The 8592-nt window shown below is 38.6% G+C and overlaps 1 protein-coding gene across 1 annotated transcript in view; it reads left to right on the top strand.

Moving 5' to 3' along the window:
* Positions 1–8592, top strand: part of LOC135202339 (uncharacterized) — a 93253-nt gene that overhangs the window by 15197 nt on the left and 69464 nt on the right. The window lies entirely within an intron of this gene.

Here is an 8592-nt window from a genome sequence, read left to right as displayed (position 1 = left end):
ATTTTTTGGGGGCTTGTCAGCGTAGCCCAGGACAGGGGCAATTTCAAAACGGAGCACTGCAAAGGAAAATCAATCATGAAAATACGACTACTCATGGTCTTTACAGTCTCAGAATTCTTATTAAGTAAATAAGTGTTCAGTCTCGACTCGACATGAAGCAAGTGATCTGTCGGGGTTTTCTAGAAGTGAAGATAATGTGAATAGGTACATTCATTATTAATACAGGACCTCTATTTTCTAAATGGACAGGTAAATAATTCGTAACTCACGATTTTCTCTTACTTAAGTTGATTCAGGGGTTATGGTTATTTATTTATTTCAGTAATTCATTTATTTATTTATTTATTAAGCGTCATATTTATTTATTATTTCAATAATTAATTTATCTATTTAATAGCCTTGTTTTGATAATGCTTCCCAGCTACGAGAAATCAACTTACTTGTGAAGGAGCGTCAGGTGGGTGTAGGGCAATAGACGATAAATTCTTCCAGCAGTTACCTACAAGAATAATAATTACCTGTATTTCTACAAGAATAATAATCCCCTCTAGAGCAGAATCAAAATTACCCGAGCTAAAAAATCAAAAAAATAAATAAAGAAAAATAAAAAGTATACAGGAGAAATCTGAGGTGCGAGCACAAAACGAGATTGAACTAAATGCTTTAAATAGAATAGAATACAGAATGTGGGCCAAAGGCCAAGCACTGAGACCTATGAGGTCATTCATAGCTGAAACGGAAATAGACAGGAAAAAGGTTTGAGAGGTGTTGTTGGAGAGGGTGGAAAGTAAGATGGAAGACAGAGAATAAGAACGGAGGTACAGCCAAAGCAATGAAAGGGCGTTACAGCTAGGGGCCGAAGGGACGCTGCAAAAAACCACTGACGGCACTATCCCCAAATGGGATAAAATACTATTAAAAGTTGTTGTCTCGTAAGACATATTAATGCAAAAGCAAGTGTCTACCCTATGAGGGTCGCTGCAAAACAATTTTTTTCTGCTAAACAGCGTTATGCAAAAAGTGTAACTGCTAAGAGGAATGTTGCAAAAAAACTGTTGTCTACTACGATGCATTCTGCAAAAAGTGTAACTGCTAGGAGTGATGTTGCAAAAAAATTTATTGTTCACTACGAAGCGTTCTGCAAAATTTGTACCTGCTAAGAAATATCTGCAAAGTGTTGTCAACTCAAATGCGTCCTGCAAGACGTGTACCTGCTAAGAAGAACCTGACAAAAATAGGTGTCGTCTGCAAAGAAACGTTCTGCAGAAAAATGCACTAGCTATGAGAAACGCTGCAAAAACGTTGTTGTCTACTAAGTAATGTCCTACGAAAAGTTCACCTGATATGAAAGACGCTGCAAATAGGTGATGTCTCGCAAAGTACTACAAAAATTGCGCAGTCTCAAAATTACTGTAAGAAAAAGGCCTCTCAGCTAAGAAGTATACTGCTTAAAAATTGGTTATGATAAAATCCGGGTATAAAAAAAAAAAATAAAATCCGGCTATAAAAACAAAAAGTTTTGCTAAGAATTACACTGCTGTAAATGTTTATGACAAGAACCTACAAAAAAAGGGGGCCCTCTTGCTGCGAGGCATACTGCTTTAAAAAATTGTATATGACAGGAGAGTGGAAAAAAATGCCTCCTTGCTTAGAAGCAAATAGTGATCTTGTTTGTTTTTGCTTGTTTGTATGGTGTTTTCACGTTGCATGGAACCAGTGGTTATTCAGCAACGGGACCAACGGCTTTACGTGACTTTTGATCCACGTCGAGAGTGAACTTCAATCACCAGAAATACACATCTCTAACACCTCAGTTGAATGCCCGAGAATCGAACTGAGGCGCTTTAGTAGTGATCTCGTTACTGACTGCTCTGATGATGCCATCACTTATCAACTAACTGCCCTTATAAGAGACTTGTTGCATAAGTCACCTACAACAGTCAGCGGAAATGTGCGGAAAATGTTAAGAAAAAAAGAATTGGACTGAAATGACCAACCTGCACTTCCAAAAAAATTTCCCGCGAAGGTGATAGCGAATGTTTCGCTGTGGATGGTAACATCTGAGTAAGTGGCTGCGACATTGCCTTTCACGCTGTCCTCAATGACAAACTGCAAATACAGGAAACATCATAGGTGATCAGTCGGTTGCAAATGCTGAACGAAAAGAGGACTGTGGAAAAGTCCCCCTGAAAACGTTATGCAATTGGGACTTCAAAAGTTCGAGTGAACATGCAATGCATTGCCATCCCACAACAATTCTTGTATTTTACTTACACTTTTATCTGTTTGCTTATTAATTTGTTAAATTAAGTTTATCTTTCCCAATAACTGATTCTCTTCTTTTTTTGTATTTCACATTACCTTCTGTTACTTCTGTCTAATGAATACCATATTCTTTGGAAACTTGAATTTCAAGTCAATGGCTCCTGTGGGCTTGTTCTCTATGCGTAGGTTCATCTTCTGACTAATAATAATAATCAATAATAATAAATACGATAGCCTGAATTTCTTTCTAATTTATCACTCGTAAGACACGAATCCTTTGCCAGAGACTTGATTTCCAATTAACAATGACTGGACGTTACCCAGAGCCTGAATTTGCAACCCATAGCCTGTCTCAGCTGTAGTTTCTCTTGTTTAAGGCGGCCAGAGCCTACCTTTCAGTAGGAGACACTTGGAGTTTACCCAGCGTCTCAGCTTTACGACTTTTCCTCAGTTACCCAGAGTCCCACCATTGAGGTTACTCAAAGCCTCCCTCTCTAATTTCTCCCTTTAGTAATATCCTTCAATTCTCTTTCATACAGGACGGAAGAGGTGGCAATACTCACAAGAAACACGAGAGGTCGTGGTTCCAAGGTGCTCTTTTGGTTGAGGGCTATCAAGTTATGCATTCCTGGTAGGGAGAGAAAATGAAATGATTTACGAAGCTCTCTCTCTCTCTTTCTCTCTCTCTCTCTCTCTCTCTCTCTCTCTCTCTCTCTCTCTGTTAGGTTAGTGATACGAACAATTCCCTGCTCTACACGTAAAACGCCAGCGAATGTGTCACTCAACTATCTCACGAGTAGTACAGTATTTTAGTTTCAGAGTCGCTTCCAACAACCAATGATAATGAAAGACAGTTATTCCGAATTTTCTTCCAAAAATACCGAGACTTTCGCCTTTGCCCACCTATGAAATAGTTCTGTGATAAGTTGGCCGCGACTCCGTATCCTTTCTTGAGCAACGTCTCGTTATAGGCGTCTTTGTTGGCAGAGCTTTGGCGAGCCACGAGCGTCCAGCCGCCGTCGCCTCCGAAGTTCATGCAAGTGACCTGACGGGTGAGGGAGGAAAGAAATAAATGTTTCGTTATAGCAGCACGTTTGATCGTAGTTTCTCTTACCTATTTTACTATACCATAATGGGCGTTGTGTCTGTCCGTCCGTCTGTCATTCAATCACAGCCAAACGGCTGGTCCGATGGGCATGAAACTTGGCAGGGATATAGTGGTGACCCCTAAGATGGTTTATAATGGGGTTTCATCCTACCTCCCCCCATCCTCCGAAAGGTTGGGGGTGAGAAGGGATTCCCTGAAAAGGAGCTGGTTCTGCCCGTGAAATGGGGGTGTTTGTACCCGTAGACTTAATTACTTTACGAATTTATCGTACATAATAGTTAAAGCACACTTGCGAGCCACTTATATGAAGCAGAAAATTAATATGCTTTTAGTAATGATTGGCAAACGGTCATACGGAACAGTGCAGGAAGGAATAGAAGATTTTGTCCAAAAGCCAAGTGCTGGGATCTATGTAGTCATTCAGCGCTGAAAGGAAAATTGAAAGTAACGGAGGTTTGGAAGGTGTAGCAGGAGGAAACTCCGCAGGCAGCTGCCACTACGAAACAATCGTTAGAGGGGTGGAATGTAAAGAAAGAAGAAAGAGAATATGAACGGAGTTATAGAAACAAGGAATGAAAGGGGTTGCAGCCACTGGCCGATTAGGTACCGCAAAGACCCTTAATTAAGTAATGCCTTCAGTGCACCGCGTGAGGTGCACTGATGCCACTACCCCCTTAAGGAGTAGAACAATGCAAAACTTGACTGAGTGTATAAGATTTAGGCTGTCAACCTAAGCAATGGGGCACTTTCGGAGTTGGAGGGGTTGAACAGCTAGATAAAAATCCTGAATATAAAAGAAGCCAAATACAAGGATCTAAAAGTGAAACCAAGAGATATCCCTATAATTGCTCTGAGAAGCAATAGTTGGAGAGGCTGGACAGCAATGCAGAAGAAAGGTGGGAATGGAGGTAAAGTCAAAGGCTAAAAGGTGGGTGCCGCTAGCTGCCGAATGACGTGGCAAACACTCTTTAGTAATGCCAACAGTACTCCACTTCCGGCGAATTCATTGCATCCATTCACGTGATATAAACCAAAAATAACCATTAATTGCACCCATTAACAAGATACAGAACAACCATACCCTTAATTGCGCTCATTTACTGGAAATGAACAATAAAAGGGCGATAATTACAATCATTTACAGGAAATACACACCAAAAAGACTAATAATTACACGCATTTACAGGCAATAAACGATAAAAGGAAATTAATTGTTCTCACAAGAAATAACCAATAAAAAGGCCACTGATTGCAATCATTTACAGGAAATAATAAAAGGCCATTGGTTGCACTCATTTACAGGAAATGAACCAAAATTGGACCATTAATTACATTAATTTATTTACATGAAATAAAGAATAAAAAGGCTATTAACTGCACTCATTCACAGGAAATAAACAATAAAAAGGTCTTTGACTGCACTTATTTACAGGAAATAAACCCAAATTGGGCCATTCATTGCACTCATTAACATGAAATAAACAATAAAAAAGGCGACTAATTGCACTCATTTACAGGATATAAACCAAAATTGCGCCATTAATTGCACTGACACGAGATCCAGCTAGTTAAAAATAACTCTTTGTGAATTTCCTTTCGTTAAATTAATATTCATGCACGTCTCTCACCATCTGGTTTGAGAGCTCGCGCGTTCTTTCCTTCAAAATGACTCCTCTGTCTACCACATTAAACACACCTACCGTGATTCCTAGGTCGCTTCTTTCTTCAGGAGTGATCCTGTAGCTGCCTTGGGCGTTCGGAACGTCCAGGACTTGGGAGCAGTCTTTGGGCAACATGCAATCTGGAAACAGAACTGGAAGCTGAGGTTCTTTGGGTCTGGGTATTTAACAGGACTAAAGGTGACTCCTGGTGAGACACAAATATTGTGCTAAAATTTGCAGATGAGAAATTAGAAATTGTCCAATAGGTTGCACATGAAGAGCAGATCACTGTATTTAGGGGTATGGATGGGGAGTAGTTTCATTGGGATTAGGGCTGTGGATGGAGAACTGAAACTAGGTTAAACGTTCAGGATGAGAAGTAGAAACTGGGCTAAGGGTTGTGGATGAGAAGTAGAAATTGAACAAAGGTCTGTAGATGAGAAGTAGAAATTGAGCAAAGGGTTGTAGATGAGAAGTAAAAATTGAGCAAAGGGTTGTAGATGAGAAGTAAAAAAAATTTGAGCAAAAGGGCGGTTTGTAGATGTAAGAAGATAAAATTTGAGCAAAGGGGTTTTGTTAGATGAGAAGTAAAAAAAAATTGAGCAAAAGGTTGTAGATGAGAAGTAAAAATTGAGCAAAGGGTTGTAGATGAGAAGTAAAAATTGAGCAAAGGGTTGTAGATGAGAAGTAAAAATTGAGCAAAGGGTTGTAGATGAGAAGTAGAAATTGAGCAAAGGGTTGTAGATGAGAAGTAGAAATTGAGCAAAGGGTTGTAGATGAGAAGTAAAAATTGAGCAAAGGGTTGTAGATGAGAAGTAGAAATTGAGCAAAGGGTTGTGGATTTGAAATTTAAATTGGGCTAAGGGTTGTGGGTGAGAAGTAGAAATTGGACAAAGAATTGTAGATAAGTAAAAATTGGGCTATGGGTTGTAGATGAGATGTGGAAATTAGGCTAAGGGTTATGGAAGAGATGTAGATACTTAAGGTTATGGATGAGATGTAGAAATGTGGCAAAGGTTTATGGTTCAGAATTATAAATTTGGTTAAAGGTTGTGGACAGGAAGCAGAAATTGGTCGAGGGTTATATTATATAGAATGTAGAAATTGGGTTAAGGACTGTCGAAGAAAAGTAGAACTTGCTAACGGTTGTGGATGGGAAATATAAACTGGTTTAGGGTTGTGGACATGAAGTAGAAATTGGCTCAGAATTGTAATTAAGAAGTAGGAATTGAATTAAGTGTTGTGGTTTTAGAATTATAAATTGGGCTAAGGGTTGTGGACAGGGAGCAGAAAGTGGTCAAAGGTTGCATACAAAATTGGACTAGGGGGTTGTCGATAGAAAGTAGAAATTGGCTGAGGGTTATGGATGGGAAATATAAACTGATTAAGGGTTGTGGACACTAAGCAGAAACTGGCTGAGTGTTGTAGACAGGAATTAGAAATTGGGCCAAGGGTTGTGGATAAAAAATATGATTTGGCTAAGGACTGTGAACTGGAAGTAGTAACTATTCAGGTTTGTGAATATGTAGAAAATGGCTAAGGGTTGAAGAGGGGGAAATAGAAAATGGGCTACGGGTTGTGGATGGGAAATATAAACTTGCTACGGGTTGAAGCCAAGAAGCAGAAATTGGGCAAAGGGTTGGTGAAGAGAAACAAAACCTTACTAAGGGTTGCTGATGAAAAGAAAAAATGAGGTTCAGGTTGTGAAACTTAAGTAATAAAACCTTGTTACTGATAAATAGGCCAAGCTAAGAATTGCAGTAGAGAAAACAGAAACTTCTAAAGTTGCTGTTCAGGAACAAAAGTTGTGCTAAGGTTTGTGGATAAGAAACAGAGACTATAAGGGTTACCCATGAGAAAAAGCCCTTAATAAATTTGTATGAGGAATTGCTCATGAAGAACAATAGACCAGTCAGCATTGATGAATCAATATTATAAGCTAACATATCTCCATAATATAAGGAAGGTTGTACAAGCAAGCAAAAAGTTGACAACCATCGTTATCGGAAAGGTATAAAAATTTATTATCCAGACTTTCAGTACAAAGAACGTTAAGTCATTTCTTCTTCGTGTTCAATATTTTGCAATAAAATTATTTCTCTTCTTTGACAGTCATCGATAGTTACAGCCTACCATGTCTCGCCTTTCCACTCAAGCCATTCTGTCGTAATGACAACTACTTAACAATTATATCAGCAAGGACGCACAGACGACTACAGAGCGCTGGAGCTAGTTATTTGCGCCATCACAAATGGGAAAACGTTAAGAAAAACTAACAGGACATTACATTTAAGCTATCAACTAGGATAGTATCGAGAAAACTAGTCTGGGCTCATATTTCGCCCTCACAAATAAGAGCAATTAAGACAAATCTTGATGGTTGGGAAATGTCCTTACTTCGTCGACCCCTTGAAGAAATACACACACACACACACACACAAATGTGTGCGTGTGTCAATATACACATACAAACTCCTTTGGCCGCGTGAATTGCAACACAATTCAGACTGTAATCGCCGGCGATATTAGGCTTCAAGGAAATTGCATGTTGAAATGTAATGGCGCATGGACCCGGGTGGCACTTTTTCTCATGGTCTGGCATCGTAGAAGGAAGCCCTTTCGTGCGGGGCAATCAAGAGACGAAATTAAGACAGTTTAAAGCTTCGTAATTCAAATGAGTCGACGATGATTACGTTCTACACTGATCCTTTTGTCATGAGAACTTTTTTGACTAGTTACAATTCCTTCATCAGCGTTTCGGAAATTACATTTGAGCAAGATGGCACATTCATTCTTTTTACTGATATATATATATATATATATATATATATATATATATATAATATATATATATATATTTATGTGTGTGTATGTGTGTATGTGTGGAGAGAGAGAGAGAGATGGAAGGATACTCTAGAAAAAAACGACAAGGGAGTAAAATCTAATTAAAAACACACACACACACATATATATATATATATATATATATATCTAATATATATATGATACATATATCTATATATTATTAGGTATACATACTATATATTAGTATATATATAGTATATATATATATCATATATATATATTATATATATACATATATATATATATATCCACATGTAGAGTATATATCTTATATATATTATATATATACATATAATATATATATATATATATATATATATTATATGCGTGTGTGTGTTATAACCTTGACCTCCAATTACTTCTTTATTATGGACACCATATTCTTTGGAAGCTTGAATACCATGTCCATCTGACGAACAATATTAACAACAACAACAACAAAAACCTCGGTACCTTCTCCTCCACAATAATCGTGAACCGGTGCCCAGTTGCCCTCTTGGCAGACCGATAGCCTGGCGCGTTCGCCAGAGACAAAGAACCCGGGGTCACTACACTTGTAGACCTTAGCTACCACCACAGGATCCTGGGTATAATCAGCCTCGATTTTCGTGTCAGTGACGACGGCACCGGTCACTGGGGGAGGATCTTGGGAGCAACGGTGTTTTGCCACGTCTGCAACGAAACGCATCCAAG

Source organism: Macrobrachium nipponense, chromosome 30, assembly GCF_015104395.2.
Source record: "Macrobrachium nipponense isolate FS-2020 chromosome 30, ASM1510439v2, whole genome shotgun sequence".
Taxonomy (NCBI): domain Eukaryota; kingdom Metazoa; phylum Arthropoda; class Malacostraca; order Decapoda; family Palaemonidae; genus Macrobrachium; species Macrobrachium nipponense.
The sequence above is the reverse complement of the archived record's forward strand: the minus strand, read 5'-3'. Positions and strand labels throughout refer to the sequence as shown.